Source organism: Macrosteles quadrilineatus, unplaced genomic scaffold, assembly GCF_028750875.1.
Source record: "Macrosteles quadrilineatus isolate MER2022 unplaced genomic scaffold, UCM_ALF_1.0 Scaffold_1__1_contigs__length_201487025, whole genome shotgun sequence".
Lineage (NCBI taxonomy): Eukaryota > Metazoa > Arthropoda > Insecta > Hemiptera > Cicadellidae > Macrosteles > Macrosteles quadrilineatus.
This window is the reverse complement of record NW_026542594.1, coordinates 17,795,644-17,822,056: the sequence shown is the minus strand read 5'-3', so window position 1 is coordinate 17,822,056 and position 26,413 is coordinate 17,795,644. Positions and strand designations below refer to the sequence as shown.

Genomic DNA, 26,413 nt, shown 5'->3' with positions numbered 1-26,413 from the left:
AAGCCATGTCAATTGTGTTGGCATCCGATACCCGGCAGCTACAACCATTTTGTGTGTTAACTACCAGTTTGATTTTTTTGTAACTACCTGAATGTAGAAAAGTGTTTCAACTACTTTCCCCTGAAGACTTCATTTCAATATTGACTATATGGACTTTTTGGGAAGTTTGGAAGTTTTGAGTTAAGAGTTATAAAAAGTAAATATTGATTGCCTTTTGATACTGCAATAAGCAGAAGTGTACATTTTATATCCCATAATTATATCTCGAGTCTCTTCTAATCTAAGTTTCTTGCGTGCTTTGTTGTTGGAAAAAAATGTATTCTTATTTTCACTAAACATGATCATGACATATTTTTTTATATGTTGCGATTAATTTAGTGGTGTATAGTGTTTAGCTACACAGCTGTTTCAATTGCAATACCTATTTTAAAACTAAGCTGTTTACAGTTGACTTTTGTTTCTAAAAACATTGGAAAAAGTGTTAATTATATTTTTCTATAATCAATGGTAAGAGTGTAAACTTGAATTTTGGAACAGACAAAGTTATACATGGTTATACATACTTTCTATATGATTTGCAAACCTTAACCAGCTCTTTGTAAGTTATTTGTCAATAAAATATTTACATTAATGAAAATTGTGTAGTAATTAGCAACAAGGATATGTTAAAGATAAATTAATATCAAGATATATCTTTTGACCTAATTATTTTAATTGACAATGTCAGTTAGTGAAAGTAATAACTTCAACAAACACAATAAACAGTTTATTTATAAAACTAGGCAGTAGTACAACAAAGTAGATATTAAAACTAAAAAAACATCTTCATTAAAAAACATAAAATTATCTTAATGATACAAAATTCAAATATAAGAATACTAATGTTCAAAACAAATATTAACCTAATCAACATAATCAGCCCCATTTCTCTCATCCTCCATGCCCTCATCGCCATCCACCCATCATCAGACCTGAAATAGATACAGAAAAAGAATTAGTATCAATGACCATATTCTGAATTAATGTGCTGCTTAGTTATAATATAAAAAGTATTATTATGGCTATTAAATTGATATGTCTATGGATTTCCACTTTTGGCTTTCTGAATTAATGTGCTGCTTAATCTATAAGTATAAAAGAGGATGTTTGTATGTTTGTTTGTTTGGCAGTGATAAACTCAGACACCGCTGAACCGATTGCCACGAAACTTGGTACATACGTGTAGAATGTCATGGAATAGGTTTATACACCATCAATTTCGTGATCCGTCCAATCGGCTCCGCCCCAGTGGCTCTGGAGTTTCCCATGTTAACCTTATGAGAAATGGAATTAATGAATCTTAACAGCTGTTTCAATTAAACAAGTTGGTTCTGTTCTATGATGTTCAATAGCATTAAAGTTACAAGGATTACCAACAGGGTGCAGCACTATTATTTCTTTTAAATTTATGACAACAGCTAATTTGCAACCAAAAGGTGAGTGAGCGTAGCGAACGAACTTCAACCTGGAGGCGAGTTAGCGTAGAGAACGAGCTAACCTGAAGGCAAGTGAGCGTAGCGAACGAGCTAACCTGAAGGCAAGTGAGCGCAGCGAACGAGCTCCAACCTAAAGGTGAGTGAGCGTAGCGAACGAACTTCAACCAGGACGTGATTGAGCCATGCGAACGAGATCATCTTGAAAATTGAGAAGTTAAACGGGGCAAAGCCCGCGGGATTATAAATAGTCAAAGGCAAGACAACGTCTGCCGGGTTCAGCTAGTTATAATATAAAAAGTATTATTATGGCTATTAAATTGATATGTCTATGGATTTCCACTTTTGGCTGAACTTGTTAAACCATATACAGTGTGTAAATTAAGTCTGGCACACATTTTTTATCTTTTTTTCTATAGTAGATAGAAGAAATCAATTTGCGGGACTGATTAATAACAAATGTTAGGCACATTTTACAAATTTTTTGAAAATAAAAACTCCCTTAAGGGCAAGGGGGGGTAGGGGGTAACTACAAATTTTCAAATGACAACCCCCATCTTGTGACCCCTCATTTTAAAGGTCATTGGAAGACAAATCCAAAGATGTGTCTGAAAATTTTTTTTTGCACCCTATCCAAGATGGCGATTTAAAATGTACTTAGGGTTGAACGGGTAAATTAGGTATGGCACACATTTCTTATCTTTTTTACTCTTTGTAGATTAGAAAGAATTAATTTGCGGGACTGAGTAAAAACAAATGTTTGGCAATTTTTGGCATAATTTTGAAAAAATTCCCCTTAAGGGTAAGGTGGGGGTGGGGGGTAACCAAAAATTTTCAAATGACAACCCCTATCTTGTGACCCCTCATTTTAAAGGTATTTGGAAGACAAATTTAACGATGTGTCTGAAACAATTTTAATGTGTTTCAGACTTAATTCACCCGTTCAACCCTAAGTACATTTTAAGCCGCCATATTAGACAGGATGCAAAAAAAAAAATTGTTCAGACACATCGTTAAATTTGTCTTCCAAATACCTTTAAAATGAGGGGTCACAAGATGGGTGTTGTCATTTGAAAATTTTTAGTTACCCCCCACCACCACCTTACCTTTAATTTACAATTTAACAATTACAATTTTACAATTTTTTCTAACTTACCCTTAAGGGGAATTTTTTTCAAAATTATGAAAAAGTGCCAAACATTTGTTCTTACTCAATCCCGCAAATTAATTCCTTCTATCTACAAAGAGTAAAAAAGATAAGAAATGTGTGCCATACCTAATTTACCCGTTCAACCCTAAGTACATTTTAAACCGCCATCTTGGATAGGGTGCAAAAAAAATTTTTTCAGACACATCTTTGGATTTGTCTTTCAATGACCTTTAAAATGAGGGGTCACAAGATGGGGGTTGTCATTTGAAAATTTTTAGTTACCCCCTACCCCCCCCCCTTGCCCTTAAGGGAATTTTTATTTTCAAAATTTGTAAAAAGTGCCTAACATTTGTTATTAATCAGTCCCGCAAATTGATTTCTTCTATCTACTATAGAAAAAAAGATAAAAAATGTGTGCCAGACTTAATTTACACACTGTATTATTTCAATAGGGTTAACACTATGAGTGCAAGGTGCGGGAATTCTTGCCCCGCGGTACCGACACTACTGGTGCGGGCGGGATATTTTGTCCTTACAACATTGCTTCAGTGTGAGCTAAGCCTCGCAAGGGGAAATTCTACTTATAAATTATTAACAGCCTACATTAAATAAAATCCAGGATTGATAAGTATTAAAATTGAGGAAATGGCAAAACTTACCATATTTCTCTTCTACACTACCTAGTCTACCTACTAGGTTTGATTTCTTCTATCTACTATAGAAAAAAGATAAAAAATGTGTGCCAGACTTAATTTACACACTGTATATGGTTTAACAAGTTCAGCCAAAAGTGGAAATCCATAGACATATCAATTTAATAGCCATAATAATACTTTTTATATTATAACTAGCTGAACCCGGCAGACGTTGTCTTGCCTTTGACTATTTATATAGGGTTAACACTATGAGTGCAAGGTGCGGGAATTCTTGCCCCGCGGTACCGACACCACTGGTGCGGGCGGGATATTTTGTCCTTACAACATTGCTTCAGTGTGAGCTAAGCCTCGCAAGGGGAAATTCTACTTATAAATTATTAACAGCCTACATTAAATAAAATCCAGGATTGATAAGTATTAAAATTGAGGAAATGGCAAAACTTACCATATTTCTCTTCTACACTACCTAGTAGGTAGTCTTTTCTTCGCCTCGTTCCCCATCTACTGTTCCTCTACCTATTCTTCCGCCTCAGCCTCTCCCCTGAATCATCCAATGTCGGAGGATATTAATTACAACTCCCCCATTGTACTGGTACTGGCTATAAACAGAAATATTGCAAAAAATTAGTATTAGCCTACAAATAATATTACACTAACAAAGTTTAAAAGTGTTCACTCCTTCCTAGATTTTGTGACATCCAAATACCACTAATAGAAGAAAATGGAGTGTTGGTTTAAAACCATTAGTATTTTTATCAATAATTTAAAAAGTATGATAACAAAATTACAGGACAAAATAATTTTATCTAACATAAATTAGCTATCTCTAATTTATAAAAATACAGGCCTATTAATAAAACTATTGATTAGTTTGAGTTAAGCTGAAATAATATTAAAACAGAATAAAGTAACAGAAACAAATAATCACACCTGATTAAAATAAAGTAGAGAATAATATGCAAATGAGAACAGCTAAGGTATTTTTAACATTAGGTGTATGGAAAGTTCCCTTTAGAAATGAATTACGAAATTAAAGGGCAATTTAGGCATTAATGGATAGTTTTGAACAAGGTTTATCGTCATGACGAACATTTTAAGTATATGGTTTATGGGGTTGCGACTTGTAGTTTTCTCAAATGTTCATGGGTACTTTGGGAATGGAAAGAATCTATACAGTATATATAAAACGTTGAGCCGATTTTTGTAAACAGAACTCCTCCCTCATTTTTGGACCAATTTTGATGATTAGTGTCAAAATAATGACCCTGATCTGTAGTATTGTAAAGTGTTTATATTTTGTTGAAATCTTAATTAGTTCAGGCAGGAACTTCCATCAAAGTTGGGTTTTCTACAATAAGATTAACATGGGGGAATCTAAATATTCAATTGGAAACTATGTCTCCACCAATTTGAGAGAACTAGGTGAAACCCGTCGAAATCAACGGTTACTTTCAAGGCTTACGTTAATTCACCCAACTGCGATAAATTGGGTGAAATATACATATTTTGAGCATTTAGCATTGTTTATAAAGAGTAATACCAATAGGTGTAAAAACAATAATGATATTGAGTTAGTTGCCAAATTTGGTTGATCATTCAATGAATAAAATATTACCCATACCGTACGTCATCGGAGTTGTTATTACTATGTTATATGGTATCTTTAAATTACAGACAGACAGACGAACAGACATAGCAAATGTCTACGTAATACTTGATTCAATAACGGAGTTATTGAGTTATAGCTTGTATTAGAGAATAGGATTAAGAACTAATCTTGTTTAGGCAAAAATAATAGCCTAGGTATAAAGCCTAGGCCTATTGGATAAAGAAATGAAACTATTTTAAATTAACCTAACATAACTAAACAAACTTGCTGTAGGCTAAGTTACTGTTTCAAAATTCCGTTTGATAACAGATAAGGCATATGGGGATTAGATTATCGAACGGAATTTTGAAATGTTACAACAAGTTTGGTTTGTTTAGAACAGTTTAGTTTTAATATAATATTTTTTTATTGTTAGTTGATACGAACAATATTTATTTATCGTAGTTGTCAGCTGGTAAGTTTCAATTTGTTAATATCGATAGGCCTAGCCTATACCAAATTTAAAAAATCAATATATCAAAAAGAAATCATCGGTAATAATGAATGTTCCCTTTAACACGTTCGCTGCTACGGACGTTCCGCAACTTCAGCAGGGCCACAGCGCCAGGAGCTAGGAACGTTGCCAATTTCATTGTTGTTTAACGTTTCCATGGATCAGCCAGCTCGTCACGAGCATCCTATAATTCTTTGCAGCTAGTGGGGACGTACTTTCCGTCCGTCCCCGGCATCTAGCGCTCAGCAGCGAACGTGTTAACAGGAAAGTACCGTTTCGGCTACTTACAGGTAGCAGCAAGATGAGTTAGGCATTAACAGTGTTGATGAGGTAACTTAACGGCCGAAGACTGAACATGGTACCTACGCACAGAGGGCGATATTTAGGCTTACCTATGACTCTCTTAATACCAGGTGGTGCACATTTGAGAACAATTTAATCGTTAAGGGAAACTTAAAATAGGCCTAGTAAAGGCCCTCTTCTGAAAATGGACAACTAGGCCTAAGGCCTTGTTTAACAATAGGAAGGTTTCAACACAAGTTAAGTACATGTGTTCTGTACTTGAGAGGCCCATCATTCAAAGTAAACTATAGAACTAAATTATGGCTGCTAAGTAGCCTAGGCCTATCTCCTAACATGCTATAATATGTCTAAAAGTTAACTTAACCCTAGCAGTGGCCAATGTTAGAAGTGGGGAATAGCCAACCCATTTTGGCGATTTTGCAGACCTTTTATTGAAAATTCGTAAAAATTCAACCGTACAAGTAAACCTAGCCGAAGATCGGAAAGAACAGGAGAATCTAGAAATAGTAATATCATAATGATTTAGAAAGTGTATTTTATCGGTAAAGTGAAAAAAATAGAATTTTTTTTTAATTTCAAAAGCGGTCTCGGTATTTTTTTTCGACAGATTTTTCATGGGAAATTCATTATATACATTTTGTAGACAATCTAATTCCCTACACAGAAATATACAACATGTTAGAAAAATATTTTTTTTTATAAGTTTTTGGGGCGAAATATAATGACAAACGGAGAACCGAAAAAATTGAAAACCGTACAGTGTTAGTTTAGGTATGTTGTAAAAAGTTATATAATATATGTATATAGGCTACTAATAATGATATATACATGTTTGTAAAGCTAATGAAGTATGGTAAAGAATAAAAAAAAGTCATAAAGTTTATGGTAAATATAATGTTTTACCTATAAACATACGTATATAAAATAATGTTTTTATATTTTAGCGATTTCGCGAGAAAAAAAATTCACAGTATTTAGTATACAACTTTTGTACCAAATTTGTTTACTTCAAACTAACATAATAATCTTGTTGTGTATACAATTACCTACATAAAAATGTATAACATGTTAGAAATATTTTTTGTAGGTACTTACGTAATAGGGACATAATAATACAATAACCGCAAAACCGCAAATAAGTGTAAACTGATACAGTGTTTGTTTGTGTTGTAAAACATTATGTAGGCTGATGATATGTACATATTGTAAAGCTAATGAAGTAAGGAATCCAAAAAAGTCATTAGTATGATGGTAAAAAGTTATTTTCACCTATGATTATGTATCAATTTCAGAATGTTTTGAATTTTTTGCGCATTTCGAGAAAATGGAGTGTACAGTATATAGTATATAACTTTTTTACCACATTTTTACACCCAAACCAATAAAAACATGTTGTAGTGTATTCATTTACCTTTATAAAAATGTATAACACCTTGGGTATATCATTATATAGCATGGCGAACTAAGGTCCATCTCGTACAACAATCTCTAAATGTCAGAATCGTTATTTTAGTACATGGTGCTAACAAAATATAACCTTTTATGAACACTATTTCACACAATTCAGTAATATTTAAGCGTAATAAAATGCATGAAGATTACTGTTATACACACACACAAACTTCACTAACACTATGAACTAATAACGTATTTAGTAATAAACCGCGGATAACACCAGAGCGAACACTCACGGCAACAACAAACAAAGGCGAATACACAAGACAGCTGTAGCAGTAATGACTCACTTCCATCTTCTTCATATGTGAGCAGACGTAAATAACCCTGAGCGCAGGGCTGCCACTCTCACAATCTATATTTCTTCCCCTTCAAAATGACATATTATATGACTAGTAATAATAACTTACAGTGTATGTAATTCGTATTTTCCACATCATCACCTGACGACCATTGGCCATTTGTTAAAATTTTGAAAACAGCTGTTTTCATAAAATCGTACCGGTTGTGCAATCAATACGGTATTTCTTTCTAAATATTACTACCACAATGAAGATAAAATCAATGGCTATCCAGTGGTACCACCCGCAACATCCCACGACGATAATTATCTGAGCAGGGTAATGCCAAACAAGACGTGTTTTGACAGTTCCCAAGTGTCGGCTACAAAAGTCGTGCCGCGCCAAAAATTCATTTGATTTCTTATCGTCGTGACATTGTTATATACCTGCTACAGGGTTTGTTTATGTAATAAAATGAAAGTTCACAATGTGATCTTTCGAATGGTATAAGTTATTATTCTCATCTGAGTTGATTGTAAGTGTTTCTTTTACCGCTAAAAAAATATCGGCCCAGATCGTCACCAGACGACTTTGGCCATTCTAAGCATCAACGTCAGATCGTCACCAGATGACAATCGGCCACTGCTAGAGTTAAGTCAGTCCGATCCTTTACCAGATTTATTTAAGATAGACCACACAGTTAATTAGATGCGGTAAACAACTTCCTAAACCTGCAAAATAGCCTAGCCTAGACCTGTTCCGGGTACAGTTTCTTAACTGGGCTAGGTATGCTAGGCCTAAAATTTTTTCACCATCAGCAAGTTTGGTTGGTTAGGTTAGGTTATGATAGTTTAATTTGATATTGTATTTCAAAATATTGATTATTAATCAATATTTCCAATTCAATAGTTTCAATCGATATTAGCATAGACCAATTAAGAAACTGTACTCCCTGTTTCTATATAACTCGCGCCAACAAAAAAAACTTAAGTTAAAAATCTATCAAGAACTTACCTCAATCATCACAGGCCCATATAGGCTAGGCCTAGCCTGTGCATCTATTTCTGTTGAGTTTTAGCCACTGGTAGGCTTGAAAAGTGCTTGGGCACAACACTTTGATCAGTTCTTTTTATGCCTTTGTATCCATGTTTAATTAGTGTAGGGCCTAGGGCAGAAATACGAATTAGTCTAGGTTAAATAGGCCTATGCCTAACCTATAAATTAGCCTATCAAGAAATGACCGATATCGAATTATTAGCCTAAATCATGTAACGAATTACACAGTTGGCGTATCAAAACTATCACAAAATCTTACTTAATGCCAAAACCGCATTAACTTAGATTTCACTTAGATGTTACATCCACAATTCTATCGATGTTAGGCCCCTACATCTAGTGAAAACTGAAAACTTACTATCGATAGTATCGATAGTTTAAAAATATCGATAGTGGGTCGATAGTATTGGACTATCGATAGTTTTTGTTTAGGTTAAATTATGTAAAAAAATCTTTTTCTGTTACTCTCACATTTCATTGTTTGTCTAGTGTTAATGCATACCTATTGTTAATATTATAGCCAGTTTTTTTTTTTTCAAAGTTTATTGTAGAAAAAATTGGTAGAAAAGTACCTTCTTAAACATTTGAAAGAGGGGGCATTTGCTAATTCACTTTACCGGACTTATGGGTACATTTGCCTTATGGGTTTTAGCATGGATGGTGGGGTTTGGTATGGTGTAGAGTAGACACCGGTATACGGTAAAAAATTCTCTTGCCATTTTCTTTTTATTATTCATTTAACAAATTATTTTATACTCACATAGCATAAATATATAATATTTTTAGTGAATAATAAAAGAAAATGGTAAAACTTATTGTTATTTTATAGTACCAATGTTACCAATATTTTGGAAAAGAAAAAATCATAAAGGAGGCACCAGGACGTCACTCACAAATTGTTAAAATTAATAATCTGATACAGCTTTATCTTCGACTAGGTAGAAAGTAGAAACCATTGATTAAACCCATGCAGGAAGGATATACAATGTAATGCATTAAAACTCCATTTGAGTAACTATCGATAGTACTATCGATAGTATCGATAGTTTTTAAAAAACTATCGAAAAATATCGATAGTGTGACTATCGATAGTAAGTTTTCACTACCTACATCACTCACAAATTTCCAACATGGCGGATTCCAGAATCAGAGACCGGGGCCAGATTGGCGCCAGAATTACGTCACTTTTTTTTCAACCCTCCCTTCATCCCCACCACTTCCACAAAAGGGTTCCACCTAGCATGATCAAGTCAGGCTTTAGGAGCTTCTTCTGACTTAGGGGAGGTACGAATGAGGCATTTAGTTCTAAATTCCTCCGTGAACAGCGCTGTAGTAGAGAGCACTTTGGCAATGAAGGTTTACTAATCGCAAAAATAGTTCTGTTCATATAATAAAATTATAAATGCCTCAAATTCAATTTTATTATTTTTTAATTATAAAATTAAACTATCATAACCTAACCGAACTAACCAAACTTGCTGATAAAGAAATAATATAACAAAAGTTTAGTAATCGGAAAAATAATTCTGTTTATTAAATAAAAATAGAAATTGCTCAATTAAAATTTTATAATGACTTAATAATAAAATTAAACTGTAATAACCGAACCAAACCAACCAAACTTGCTGATAATAAAAACATCTTGGACAAAAAGTTAATGCTACCAGCGGGATTCGAACCCGGGACCTACAGTATATCAGCCCAGCACGCTAACCATTAGACCACCGAGGCCGATGGCTATTGTCCGTTTTGTTACGGTAATGGCGTTACCTCAGCTAATAAGAAGCCCACAGCTGTCATCGTAGCCTCTTCTATACCTCCCCTGAGTAAATACCTGCATATGACAAAGTCAACAACAATGAGGTTCGAGTTTAGCCAAGAAAATAAAACTAGATACCGGTAAAACATAAATAGACAAAACATTTGTCTGGGCAGTCACAAATAGACTAGGGTGGTCTGCCGTTACACTTTAGACGCATAAATGAGCGAAGCATTATTTAAAGATTGTCAATGGCTAAAGCAGCTAACACCCTACAATATGTTCCCTTTCAACAGATTCGCCGTTTGTTTGCCCGACATTAATTAAGTTCTAAAGAATGACAAATTTATCTGATAGTTCATTTTTCTAGTAATCGTGGTTCATACTGTACCTTTGTAGTGAAACTGGCCATCCTGACCATTTGCTTGTACTTTGTAAATGGGCATAGCAGGATGTACTCGTGCAATCGTCAGGTCAGTTAATTCGTTCGGGACACTTGACACATCCATATTATTTAACGCCGTGAATTTAGTTGCATTTGAACGACAACGCGAACAAATCGGTGATTGGTTTGAAGTTGTTAGTTGTTGCAGATGACAGTTAGTGCAAGTGTAAAATTTTAGTGTATCTAATTCATGTTGGAATTGATTAGCTAACTGTCTATCATTATCAGCTTCTTCCGCCACTGCTTCATCTGGTTCTTCTTGTTCACAACGCCACTCTCTTACAATATTTGCATTATCGGTGCGACGACCAATATTACGTTGGGCCTTTGAGGCATGCTCAAAACAAATATAGCAAAACTGTTACTTCCATTGATAAACTGTTACATTTCAACTTTAACCTAGGATGAAAGTAAACATTGAAATGTAAACAAAACAGTTACAAACACTTAAACATATGTTTATCTTATTTAAATGAAACGAGATAAACCCATATGTCATAAACATAAACCCAATATAATTTTTCTTTCAACTTACATTAAAATAAAAAGCGAAATTGCGTGACCCGTAAAATAAAATCCAGAAGGAAATTCGCAAATATTTTTTACCAAAACATTGTGCTCAGTATTCTTTAGCTGTTGGCCAAATTTCATATCAATTGGTCAAGCCATTACATTCTGATGCTCTTACAAAGAAGTTACAAAGTGAGGGAAAGTGAGCTTCGCTCGCTCTGCTCGCTTCGCTCAATAAAATACCCCCGCCGCAGCAAACCTGCAGACTTAGCGAATTTCCATTTGCCTGATTGGATTGTAACGGTCGTATTCCTCTAGGAATACGTACTGTTACTTTGGGTGACGTAGCTCAGGAATGAAACTCAGCACTCGCTTACAAAACCCAACTTTATTAAATACTCAAAACAACACAAAGAACGCAAAGCTAAACAAAACAATCATAAAAAGGTAGAGTAGACTGGAACAGTATAAATCAGTTAGTAACTTAAACCCCAATTTGGAAAAGACTCTAAACCCCAATTTTGAAAACCCTTAACATTTTCTTACCTGGGCCCAAGGCCAAGGGCCTTGGGCTCCAGCTCCCCCAGCAGGACCCCGTCCTCTGGTGCACCACACAAACACTATACACCAAAACTGACCCCCTGATCAAGTGCACTGGCCTACTTAAAGCAACAGCCTTCAGTAGGTCAGCACAACAAGTTATTGTTTAACAACACTACCAGCCTACTCACACAACATTGCCAAACACCTCCTCTTTACAATATTTGACCTTCCTATTACAGGATGTACACTAAAATGTCTCCTTAAAAATAACACATTTATTCCATATTTAAACAGAATTAGTTTAATGAGTACGGTACTTAGTTTGCTGCAACAGGGAGGGTAAAAAAGTTTTTTTTAATGTTAAATGTTAAAATGTACTGTAGTTTAGTAAGAAATTAATTTATTTTCCAAATTTGATCACAATATGTTCATAAACAAGCAAACTACAACAGTTGACTTATTATCCATAAGAATAACATGGAAATTTAAAATTAATTTTTTTTTAATTTTATCCGTAACAATTAAACGCATAATAACGCTTCAATATACTAAATTATTTGTTTTTTTAAGCTCTACAAAATGGTTTAGAAAGAAATTGTGAAATTTTGCGTGTTTAGGGTCAAAAATGGGAAAAACCTATTTTTACCCCATAAAACCCCCCATAAACCCCCGTTAACATTGTCTGATCATGCTGGTTCGCGAACTCATTCAAGTTTATCCCGCTTTACACCTTCAAACCAAATTTTATAAAAATCGGACGAAAATTACTCAAGTTATCGTGCGGATGAACACACACACACATATATATATATATATAAATTTGAACGAATGGTGTTTTTGGCCTCTGAGGACATCAAAATGAAAAAGTAAATCGGTCCCGGGCCTAGGTCTTACCATGAGACCTACGGTAATAGCTACTTCCCTATAGGGAAATTCGCTAAAAAATAAAAATGTAGCTATGCAAGCATCGAGCCTATCAGAAACAAGACAGTAAAAGGTCAACAATTGTTCATACAGATCATATGGTCATACTCAACATGCAAATAAATAGAGAATTACAGGCATTGAGTAATAATTGTTGGCATGTCAAAATAACATGCTACTAAAATCTTCCTGAAAATAACTCTCTAGGGAACACCATTACCGTAAAATACGGTGTGCAGCCTTCGGCCTCGGTGGTTAAGGGGTTAGCGTGCCGGGCTGTTATGCTGAGAGTCACGGGTTCGAATCCCGCTGCTGGCAACAATATTTTGACTACGATTTTTTCATTATCAGCAAGTTTGGTTGGTTTGGTTTGGTTATGACAGTTAAATTTTATTATTAAGTCATTGTAAAATTTTAATTGAGCAATTTCTAGTTTTATTTAATGAACAGAATTATTTTTTCTATTAATAAACTTTTGTTATATTATTTCATTATCAGCAAGTTTGGTTAGTTCGGTTAGGTTATGATAGTAATTTTATAATAAAAAAATTATAAAATTGAATTTGAGGCATTTATAATTTTATTTTATGAACAGAACTATTTTTGCGATTAGTAAACCTTCATTGCCAAAATGCTCTCTAACTACAGCGCTGTTCATGGAGGAATTTTGAACTAATGCCTCAATCGTACCTCCCCTAATTCAATTTTATAATCTATATCTATAAAAGAGGAACTATGTATGTATGTGTATATATATATATATATATATATATATATATATATATATGTATATATATATATGTATATGTATATATATATGTATATATATATGTATACTTTTGTGCCCACCCGGAGAGGCAGTCACTGCGCTGGTAATTTACTCGGTGTGGCAGTCACCCGCCCGAAAGCCAGTCAGCTCTCCCATAAGGCCGGTATTACACTATCATAGTTCTATGACATATTATATGATCAAATATATGATAATATGTTCTCTCAAGGAGAACATATTATCATAGTTCAAAACCATTATAATAGTTGGTACATTACACTGTAATAATTTTCATCAAAGACATATGATAATAGATATATGTCATAGAACTATGATAGTGTAATACGGGCCTAAGCCAGTCAGGTATGGCTTCCCGTGCATTTTATACGTTTGAAAACAGCTTAACCGGTGCTGCTGCCTGTGTCGATAAGCGTAACTGCAATACCAATGCGGAGACTGTCTCATCGTGTGTTCTATTGTGGAGTAGTGTAGCCAGTACGGCACCCTCCTTGCCTACTTTGTAGCGGTAACACCCAGCGGTCGGTAACCTTACTCCTTGTTACTATTTATGTTTGGATAGTGATTAGCATTAACTACGTTTTAATGTTTAAACGTGTTCATATTCCAAATAAAGATAATGCACCTCTAATAAGGAACTACGAATATTAATTAATTATAAATGGTTGAATCTTAAAAACCTACCCGGTCATCATCCCATATTTTAAGTTTTCTTTTTTTCACCTTCAGTAGAAATTTTAGTCAATATCTCCTTTATTGACGTACAATATTTACAGTGTGTCCACGGACCGGGAAGATCGGGAATTATACAGATTTTCTTTATCTCGGGAAATATACGTGAATCTTCTTCGAGATACGGAAACTATTTTTTTACTCTATTGCGTAACGCGAAGGAGGAACTATTACATGTGGCAACGATATTAATCTATCTGATAAGAATAACCACGAAACTACATTCGATAGATAAAAGATGTTTATAATAATTTTAATTTTACAAACAAACCATTACAGGAATTCTATTTTGGGACGGATGAAAGATAAGGAAGCAACAAAAAGTGGTGACGAGAACAAATACGGGGGGGGGGGGGGTAAACCATGACAAACGCCAGAAACGATTATTTGTTTACTTTTCATATTCCTTATCAAATCTCTCTCTCTCTTTCTCTTCCTCCCCCCTCTCTCTCTCACTCCCCCCCCCCTCTCTCTCTAACGATGTACAGTTTGTGGACTTTACTATTTAAGTTTCCCTGCAATTATTTCAGTTCAATCCTATACCTATCCTTATGGTTTCCTTTCTATTGTTTTTTAAAAAATAAATAGTAAAGCTGGCTAAACTATTTTTTATTTTGTTTTCTTGAAACCAAACACTCTTTACCATCCAGTATCCTGCAGAGTAAAATGTTTAACACTGTGTTTATAAAAATTGAATGGCCTCACCATTTCGTGTTTTATTTTTTTTAAGTAATAGTAACTTGGATATTTATATATACCAATAAGTGATGCAAGCTGTAATGAATGCTTCTGATTAATATCAAAATAAGTTATGAATTATTTTTGAATTATGAATTATGAATTATTGAATTATTTTTTTTTAATTATTTTTTGATTTTTAAACTTGGTGAGGCCAAGCTGTTGTAATTTTCATAATAAATATATTTGTATTTGTATTTGTATAATACATCGGTCATTGAATACCAACCATAATGTAATGGGGTTATCTATTTGTAACTTAAACTTGCAAATACATTAGAACCTCGCTCAACTGGGATCGGATCATATGATGCCTATATATTATTTTACCTCAGAAATCCCAAGAAAATGTTTTATGAATTGTGTTTTTCAGTCTAATATTTCAATATGAACTATATATCTATTTACGGCAATTTTTATCTGCAGTAGGTTCCCCATTATTGAAACATTACAGTTCATTTGACAAAAATAAGATGGAAGCAAAACGGAGAAATATCGATCAGTAGCTTCAAGGTCAAGCTATACGCTCGCACCTACAGACTGACAATCTTGCACTGACACTGACATACTGACAATCGTCTGCTCCTGTCTGCTGTCACAACACTACAACATTTTGTGGTTGGGTCGTTGGGTGATTGTAACCATGACAACTTGTGGATGGAGAGAAACCAAAGAAATAATAGAACAAAGAGAAATAATAAGAGGTGTTTTACAACATTGTTATCTTTATCTTATTTTTATCACTGTTGTTATTACCAGAAAGTCTTAAGTACAGTACTATGATTTTATAGTGTTTTATGAGTTATTTAATATTTTTATCACCATACTTTTGTTCTGAAACATCATGTAGTAGTAGCCTATGATGACTACGGTATCAGTAGTCTACTAGTCTAGATTTCCTTTTGTTTTGTTCTTTACGTGTTTTATTGCTGTACAGTAAGCAAGTTTTGTTTTGTTTGAGAAAGCACACGGTGTAGTTTTATTACTGAACCAAGGTTAATGACATAACATATCATGGTTGCGCAATACCTATTGTATTTTGACTATGTAAAATGCAAATTTATAATCACGTTAACGTCCATTTTTACAGAGTGTCCCGGAACGGCATTGTTCCTGAGTAAGCACATATCTAAATATCATATTTCAATTTTCCAGAAGTCCGTAGTTACTCACACAGCTAAAGAATTTTGGGCCTAAATCATTTGAAACCTGTATATAACATATTTTTGGTCGAGTTTTCGACCACTGGACGACCACTAGTTAAATATAATTGTATTACAACAATCTTTATAGTAAGCAATATAAGCTTGAATCGGACTTATCTGCCTTCAGCTAATCCATCATATGATAGTACGTTAGAGAGTATGCCCATGCTGAAGTTTTACTTATACTTGAAGAATGACTTAATTTAGTACCAAGAAATAAATCGCACCTCTTTCATACACTGTACGACTGTACTATGCTGTTTTAATGCTTTGTAGCGGACATATTTTTATCCAGTGGCGGGTGTTTGGTGTTTTGAATAAGAATACTGAATGGCTCGTTTTAAGATCGTATCATTACGAATCGTATCATTTTAAGATTTTCTTACACGAGAAATACATTTTCCATTTTTAAATTTCTCAGGTACAAATTTTATGAAATAACATTATTGCATTGTTTGACAATAATATTGTAGCCAACTTAGGAACTGAAATAAAATTCAGGAGGTCAGTTATCAAACATACAATAGCCTTAAATAACGTTAAGTATTACTAATTGACGTTAATCAAAACCAGTAGTCAATATTTAGGTTTGTTGCACTAGATTTAGACACTTTTCTTTATTTTGGTAAATTTTAATTACGTTACTGATCAAAAACGCAAACTGCGTACTTGCATTTGCTATTTTATATTCAGGTCGGATTTATTTAAAACTAAACAAATACGAACTCATTCGTGGCCCAAAAATCCCCCTCTTCCAAGTAAGGCTATAACGGCACATTACAAAACGAGAAAGTTGAAATTCTCAGAACTCATCTGAATGTTCGTCTACCTCTTGGCGCATCCCTTGCAGTGATTCAATGGTGTCAGACACGATTCGCGGACCAAGGAGCGCACAATACCTGCTCTAATGGGAGGTCATAAATAAAATCCGTAGGGGTAGGACCAAGGAGCGCAGAGGCACCTTGCGCGCCTACGTCCTACCCATGCAAGGAACTAATCCCCTAATTATACGGATTAAAAGAGACAATGGCTGGGTCAACCCTGCAAGTAAATCCCATTAGTCGTGCCTCATTGAATACACTACTTAAAAATGAAAATGTAAGGAGTAATTTTGAAACTATAAATATGTTAACAGAGACAATGCAAGATACTGTATTATGCATTCGAAGTAGTTATCTAAAAAACAGTTGGTTTTTGTCCTACGTTAATCAGCCCATTTTCAATGCAGACAAACTGCATATTTTTCTAAGTGCAGTTTAATAAAAATTAAATATTTATCACTAAATAGTACGGAACTAAATTTGCATTATTCTATTATAATTAAAATCATATTAGATTATTCGAGACAGCTAAACTTTCTCTCTGCGTTTCAGAACTATCAAATGTTTACATTATTTTGTTTTGCAGGTATAGTTTATACAATTTTGAAATAGCTTTGAAGGCATGACGACTATTAATTGCTTGGTTCTATGTGATTTGTTTTGATCATCGACCCGTGATTCAACCTTTGGCTCCGTCCTGTGGAAACACCTGACATTTTCTCTCGTGATAGAGGTTAGGATATTGAATGACTTAATATTACCGGACGTTCGTACTATTTAGGAGCAACGCATACCATTCTTGAAACTAATTCTTAAGAACAACATTATATTATGTTGTGCATTTCCAGATTAGGTGGGTGAGCCTACTGCTGAAAGTTATATTTGCCAAATGACAATGTGCCTGGGCTAAATTTACTTCAAAAAGTAGTGTTGTTTACATAGGCTTTGTTTAAATTTAAAAATACTTTTTGTATAAGAATTACTTAGGTTTTTCTGAAAGTATGTAGTTAGAAATGTCTGAAAATAAATCGATTATTTTGTTTCGTTTACTTTTTTAACTGTTGTATTGCCGACAAAAAAGTGTATCTAATTAAAACATTTACTCCTCAAGATCCTATAATTATTCCCAACTGTTTAGACAAGCACAAATTTGTTTGATCAGAATTTACTTGGCTATTTCCAAAGTAATGGTTTAAGCATCGTTTAAGTAGATTTTATAGCCTCCGGATTACCAATGAATATAAACATAATTACTCTATTTTAATGCTAAATTCAAATAACAATAACCGGCACATACTCTAAAAGGAATTCTAAAAAAAGAGTAAACTACAAAAATTAAAACTTGTCTTTATTCAAGTAGTGTTACCAGTTACAAAGTAAATTATCTATCATAAAAAAATAAACTTTTCAGTCTAGAATCAAATAAGAGATAATAAGTAATGAGTAACTTACAATCAGTGACGTGGTTTTTTTTTAATTTCTTGCTGTACATTTAATAAGGTGACCAATTTTACAAATTCGTTACCGGTGCAGATTCCTAAAGAAAGTTCTATTCTCGGTTAATGTTAACGGTGCAATTGGTACATTTTCTAACTAATGTCACAGATTCGTGGGTAAAAATACTTCATTGGGGCCGAGAAATCCTAATCAGAGTGCACCATTAGTCAGCACCCACAATGTAATATGCTGTGATTTTTCTTTAAATTAACAATAACTGTTTCATCTAAATAAGGCTAAGTGATTATTTCAGGGCAAAATAATCAAACTTATTTATCCAGCGAGAACAAAGTTATTTTTGAAAAACATCAAACCGTAGGCCTACAGTTTAAACATTTTTTAGGCCTATACAAACATCAGTAACAATGAATTATGTTGTTCGACGTTGTGACATGTTGCTATTTAGACATTGTGATGACAATGTTATATTATACATCATTTGTGTCATTTAACAAACGTTTTACATGGTGACAACATAAACGCCAAATATAGATGATAATTCGAAAACTAAAAGAAAGTAATACAAATTGAGTTTAAATTAGGAAGATGATTTGGAATTGCAATAACTTTAAAATTATATGGAATTTGATTCATGTCACCATATAAAGTGTTGGCTAAGTAACTTTAAAAAATTGTTCCTTTGTAAAATCTTGTTTTTGTAATATTATGTTATCACTGTTGACATTAAAAAGTAAAGCTTACCTCCTAAGAAATGTGAAATGAATTGAGAATGGCCCGTATTGTATTTTTGGAAAAAATATATGGGATTCGAAATAGTACAAAATTTGTCTACATAAAAAGTCATCATTTTGACACAAATACAATATACTAAAATTGACTATTGACTATACTATTTGACTATATTGAATTGTAAAATTCTGACTCCGATCCTTGCTCTCGAGTCTGAGAAACTGCAAAGTATATCAACTATATACTGTATTGGTACGTATGTTTTGTATTACCTTTTCTTTTTATCAATCGATGGAAAAATAAAGTACTTCAATGGATATGCGCATTTTACATATCATAAAGAAGAGATGGTTTCTGTCTGTTGAATTTACCTATAAAACTAAGATGTAAAATTCAGGTTTTTTAATCAATGGTGGGTACACGTTGAAAGCATTTAATTGTATTCGTGGATTTAAATTAGCTAAGGATTTTACAAACCATTCCTGCATAAAAATTAGTATATTTCATAGCGAGGGGTCCCATTGCAAATTTGCACATTTTAATAAGGTTCAACATCTTTTCTAAGGTAAAACTAACGGTGCAATACCCCTTTATTTTCACAGATTATGTTTGTTTAAAGCAGTTATTAAAAGTGAATAAACTTACTAATTTACAATAATTTCCATTCATTGATTTTAGATCTACACCATGAAGACTAAAGTCACCTACAAGATCAAGTCGCAATTATTAAAAAGTAGCCTATTTAAAATCCATTTTTATAAAATAAAAAAAAATCTAAATGTGGTTTAACATTAAACTGAAGGATCAGCTTTTATATTGCAATTTAAATTCGAAAGTGGAAGTGTACGGCCTGGTAATTTGTTGATACATTAGTTTGGTAATAAGTTGCACTAGAAAAATATGCCTGAATCAATGGTGTAGTCAGTGAGGCGCGACTAATGGGATTTACTCACAGGGTAAATCAAGCATTGTCTTGTTCAACCCTCGCATGTAGGGGATTAGTTCCTTGCACGGGTAGGACCAAGGAGCGCAAGCACCTCTGCGCTCCTTGGTCAGACCCCGACGAATTCTTCGGCCGAGGGGTTGACAGTTTTACGACTTGCGCTCCTCTGTCCGTTTCCCGTCAGACACCGACCAGCTTGTCGTGTGTCGAGTGCTCGAAACTGTGCAAATTTGACTAGTAGAGTAGCAGTCATCTTCTATAGAAATAAAATTACAGCTTTGTATGTCCATTGCGTAGAATCATGCAGTTTTTCGTTATTTTTACATTTCATAGCCTAAGAGAGCCGAAACGAGTATCATCTCAATTTCTGTCTGTCTGTCTTTCTGTCATTCTGTATGTACCGACAAAATGTAAATTTACGCTGTCTACTCCGAGAAAACTAGATTACGGTATGCTATAGTATAAACATCTACCATATCCATAATAATGTTCCACCACTGCACCTAAACAGCAGAAAAAAGTAAATCACCAAAGATTCGCACAATATGAAAAATTATTTATAAATCAAAAACATAAGCATAATTGTAAACAATCCTATTTTGTCTCTTCCAATTGTGTATCAAAGGTTTTTGTTGCGGCTTGGTTCAAATTAGCTGTTGTCGTAAATGAAAAAAAAAATAATAGTGCTGCACTCTAATGGTAAACACTATAAATCCTTAATGCTGTTGAATATCATAGAACCAACTTGTGTAATTGAAACAGCAGGTAAAATTCTTTAATTGATTTCAAATATGAATACTGATAAGGTTAACATGGGAATTCCCAGTGCCACTAGGGTGGAGCCCGAAAGGATCTTTGAGATAAGAATATGTATATATGTTAATCTGGAATGTGAGCTATCTTCATATCGAATTCCAGCTCAATCTGACCAGTAATTAATGCGTAATTGAACTTCAAACAAACAATATTAGTAAGATTAGTAAGATAAGATGCATTAATTAAATATTGATTACTAGCTGTGTGCCCGTTCTACGAACAGGGATCTTAATAGTGGTCAGTAGAAACCTTCCTATATGAAGAACAGCAGTTGGTTTGCATATTTTCAGATATACTGGCCAAACCATTATATTGAAACAAATACAGTATCTGACAGTTTCAAGTAAACAAAATGCGTAATAGATCTATGTGGTGTACACTTTTATATCTGACGGCACAAACAACCAAATGATTATTCCATTGTTTAATTCGATATGTCATTTGTATTTGATATGTCGTTTGGTTAGTTAGGTAAGGTTAACCTAACCAAACGACATAAAGTTAAAATACTATACCTCAACCTCGCCATTAAACATTCAGGTTGGAAATTTCACTATCAAAGGTGCTCTTTTCCTGTCCGTACGGAACACTGAGTAATATGCGCTACCAACTTATGAATAATTGTTTAGGCCTACAAACCCAAGAGATGGGCAATTGCTCTATTGGCTGTATGGTCCAGCGACCAGCACATAGCGTTGAGAAGACACATTGGAAAAGCGATTTGAGCATAATCCGTAAACCTCTGTTACAATCACCCACTGCAGTTGTCACTGTACACTTTACACAACCACCATTCAAGTGCCGTCAATGAGTTGAAACCTTTTGTGTAAGCTATTGGTAACGCTTATGTAAAAAATATAAGTTTCCCAGCCATATAGAACACTGATTCACGGTATTTTCCCCGGTTATCAAAACTCAATAAAAATGTTATACACAAAGAAGCAATTTTTCATTTAAGGTTACCCTACACATTATTGCACTTGCGATTAATTAAATCCGTTATGTAAGGAAAGACGGGTTTAATCCAATTTGGTTTGGATTTGCTTTTGAAACGTGATCGGAAATGATTGCGGTATTTGTAAACAACATTCAATGTAAACATATCAGTGACAGCTATAGAAAACTAAACTTGATCCGAACAGCTGTTCGCTATTTCATAGATTATTATGTGATAAACATTGTGAGAGAACTTGACAAAAATCACACAAAATTGGGTTATTAAACGTCCGTAAGTTTTTTTACAAAGTAGTGAGGCCATATGTAGACAATTTCGCCAATCCAGTTAACACCTTAAAATGATTTGGATTTTGATAGGTACTCTTGTTTTTCATGAGAAGGCCGTGTGAAATAGCTTTTGGTCCGTGACAGACGGAATACAGTCAGACAGATGGACAGAAATTGAGATGAGACTTGTTTCGGATTCTTGAATGTATAAAACGTAAAAATAACCTAAATACCCCCGCCGCAGCAAACCTGCAGACTAAGCGAATTTCCATTTGCCTACTTGGATTTACACTAAAATGTCTCCTTAAAAATATCACATTTATTCCCTACTAGCTGTGTGCCCGTTCTACGCACGGGGATCTTATAGTAGTCAGTTGAAACCTTCTTATATTAAGATTAAGAACAGCAGTTAGTTTGCATATTTGCAGATATGCTGGCAAAACTATTATATATAAACCTTCGCAAATAGTATCTGACAGTTCAAGCCAAAATAAATGCTTCGCAATTAAATGTCACCCGGATCGTTATGGTCCATATGTCCAATGATTAAACTAAAAAATGTTTTATAGATCCATGAAGCGTAGCCCTAAAGTAGGCCTATAATTGAAAGTTACTTTCCACATCGGTTAACTTAAACGTATTTAAAGTACTACTTCAACCTCACCATTTAACACTTTATTTCGGTTGACATTTTCAGTATCAAAGGTGCTCTTGTCCATTCCGTGAAACACTGAGAAATAAGGACATTAATGCGTTACCAACAGACATACACACAACAATCCAAAAAAGGCCACGAACTATTGATACATAAACAATATAAAGGCGTAAACAATTCATGATGGTTTGCCCAACAAATGTTTTACTCAAATAGGTTATCATTTTCTTAGCATACCGGGTAAGCTAAGATTTGGAATCCAGACAGAAAAAGCAAAACTTATACAGAGTTAAGACATCACTTAAATTGAATACGGACGGCTCTAATAAATAAGGTGCAACACCAACGATAACTAATTTGTAAACTACAGTGATGTGTTGGTACCTACGTAAAAATGATTCTAGCAGCTACCAACGGTTCTAAGGAAAAGAACCAGTACCCACGTAAGAACCTACCTAAGAACTATAGTATATCCGACCAATAAAATACATTAATATCTAGTCCCGAGGTTATTGATCCCTTGCTTTTGGATTTTCTCGTAAAAGGTTATAGCGTAAACTTATCGGTGTCAGTTTGAAAAAAAAAACAACCTTACCCAAACAACTTTTTGTTATTTAATAGATTACGCATTCTCTAAACAATGATTAGTATATCTATTAACAATAGAAGGAAATGTGACAAAAATCACACAATGTTGGGGTTTTGGTCATTTGTAATTATATTTCTTAAGTAGGTAGGCCATGTATTCTATGGAAAAGTACCGGTATCAAGGATCGTCGTCAAAAAGGTTGTTATGAATAAATATGTAGGCTTACGTACCCAAGATATGAGCTATGGGCCTATTGGCTGTATGGTCCAGCGATTGCATCACACGGTGAGTAGAAACAGAAAGTGACACATTGGAAAAGCGAGTTTAGCACTTCCTCTGTTAAACCTCTGTTACAATCACCCACTGCAGTTGTGATTTTTTACTTTACACTTTACACAACCGCCATTGAAGCGCCGTCAATGAGTGGAAACCTTTTTTGTAAGCTATTGGCGACTATCATTTCAGTGTCCCAGCCCTATACAACACTGATTCAAGGTCTTCTTTCTGGTTGTCAAAACTCAAGAAACATTTTATACTCAAAGAATTTCTGGTTCCGATTTGGACGATGTCTAGTTATTTAATTTCATTTACGGTTACACTATTAGACTATATTATTGCACTTGGGATTAATTAAATCCGTTATGTAAGAAAAACGTTTTTAATCTCACTTGGTTGGGATTTGCTTTCAAAACGTGATTCGAAATGGTTGCGGTATTTGTAAACAACATTTGTAAACATATCATTGACAGCTAGAAAAAATAATCTTGATCCGAACAGCTGTTCGTTATTTCATAGACGATTGTGTGATAAAAATTGAACGAAAATTTGACAAAAATCGCACAAAACTGCATTTTTGAACGTCCGTAATTTTATTTACAAAGTAGTGAGTTTATATTTAAATCACTAAAGACACTCTCGCCAATCCAGTGAATACATTAAAATGACTTGGATCTTGATAGGTACTCTGGGTTTCACGGAGAAGATTGCGTAAAATGCCATCTTGAGTGTTACAGACAAAGGGAAAGACAGACATACAGACAGACAGACAGAAATAGAGATAAGACTCGTTTCTGCTTCTTTAATGTATAAAACGTAAAAATAACCTAAAAGTATATAATTCTGAGCAAAGTACAGACAAAACTCCAATTTTATTTATATAGATTTAAATCAAATCAGTTTAACACATACTTAGGTTTGCTGCAACAGGGAGGGTTAAAGTGTTTTTTTATGTAAAATGTTAATAGTTAGTAAGAAATAAAAACATTTTCCAAATTTGGGTAAAATATGTTAATAAAGCAAACTACAACAGTTTACTTATCCTCCATAAGAATAACATAGGAATTTTAAATTTACAACTTTTTTGAATTTTCTCCGTAACCATTAGGCGCATTATGACGCTTCAATATACTAAATTATTTGTTTTTTTAAGCTCTACAAAATAATTTGGAAAGAAATTGCAAAAATTTAAGTTTTTTGGGTCAAAAATGGGAAAAACCCATTTTTACCCCATAAAAGCCCCCATAAACCCCTGTTCCCATGTTCCGATCATGCTGGTTCGCGAACTCGTTCGAATAAACGTAGGTTTACACGTTTGTACCAAATTTCATCAAAATCGGATCATTTTTGCTCGAGTTGTCGCGCTAACGGACACACACATATATATATATATATATATAAATAAAATAATTACTAAAAGGGTACTTTGTTATATATGTTTTAATTTTAATATATATAAATATATATATATGAATTTGAACGGATGCTATTTTTGGCCTCTAGGGACCTCAAAACGAAAAAACAATCGGTCCCGGGTCCAGGTCTTACCATGAGTACTACGGTAATAGCTTATTCCCTATATGGGAAATTCGCTAAAATTGATGATTCTGAGCAATGTACAGACAAAACTTTAATTTTATTTATATAGATTTGTACCTCTGGTGATTTTTATTAGAAATTTATTGAAGTAAATAAAGAACAATTTACAAATCATCCGACCAGTGGTTTTATTTAAAAAGTACGTAGGCCTATTTGATTGGCTTTGTTTTCTGAACTAAAATATCTATTTTCTGATCTATTTTGAGTTCCTGGTTTCGAAACATAATTTGGCAGAACAATTATTTATTCATTAAACAACTTGATCGGATAACAATTTCTTAACATTGGAGGACAATTGTAATCATAACTAGGTGGCGTTCGCAGAGGCATCCACAAAATTGAGCGGAGTCATCAAGGGTTTATATTATATTGTTTTGGTCATACTGCAGTAATACTAGTCGTTTTTAATGCATGCGTTGTGGGTCTAAAGTAGCAATTTTACTCTTTAGGAATTAAAAGAAGTTTTTATCCTCTATGGAGTAAAAATTGTTGTTATCCTCTATGGAGTAAAAATCAGCTGTTGTCAACTCAGTTGTAAATTTCTATTATAAACGATTGCATGTATCGAAATATGTATCGATTCGCGCTTCGAAATTATTTTAACCTACAGTCTACAGTCTCGTCCCAAAGCGTTTTAGCTTTGCAGATACATTAATCCATTCCCACACTCAACACGCTCACCTTTACTACTTCCTTCACCACCCCCTACGTCGTGGACATATTTCCCTCTCTTCCCATAACATTTTAGGATTGCAGATATATTAATGTAATTGCCAAAGACAGTTCCCACACTCTGCACTGCAAGCCTTACCACTTACTCCACCATTTCCTACGTCATAGACTTGTTTCCTTCCCTTCTCATAGCATTTTTGGATTAAAGATACATCAACCTAACTACCACAGACGGTTTTCACACTATGCTCATACTTTACTACTTTCCAAGCCATTTTCTACATCGTGGGCCTGTTTTCATCACTTTCCATAGCAATTTAGTATTTTAGATACGTTAATCTAATTGCCACAAACATTCCCCACACTCCGCACTGCTAGCCTTTACTACTTCTTCCACCATTTTCTATGTCGTGGGGATGCTTCCATCCCTTCTCATAGCATTTCAGCATTGCAGATACATTAATTTAACTGCTACAAACGGTTTCCAGTTCCCACACTCCACACTGCTCACCT

The 26,413-nt window shown here is 34.0% G+C and overlaps 1 long non-coding RNA gene across 1 annotated transcript; it reads right to left on the bottom strand.

The window, feature by feature from the left end:
* Window positions 1-744: 744 nt before the first annotated feature.
* On the bottom strand, window positions 745-8,800 carry LOC128982873 (uncharacterized). The gene is made up of 3 exons (XR_008489750.1): window positions 8,434-8,800; window positions 3,724-3,877; window positions 745-971 (listed from the first exon to the last, which is right to left on the bottom strand). It is a non-coding gene; the product is annotated as an uncharacterized LOC128982873 (long non-coding RNA).
* Window positions 8,801-26,413: the final 17,613 nt, after the last annotated feature.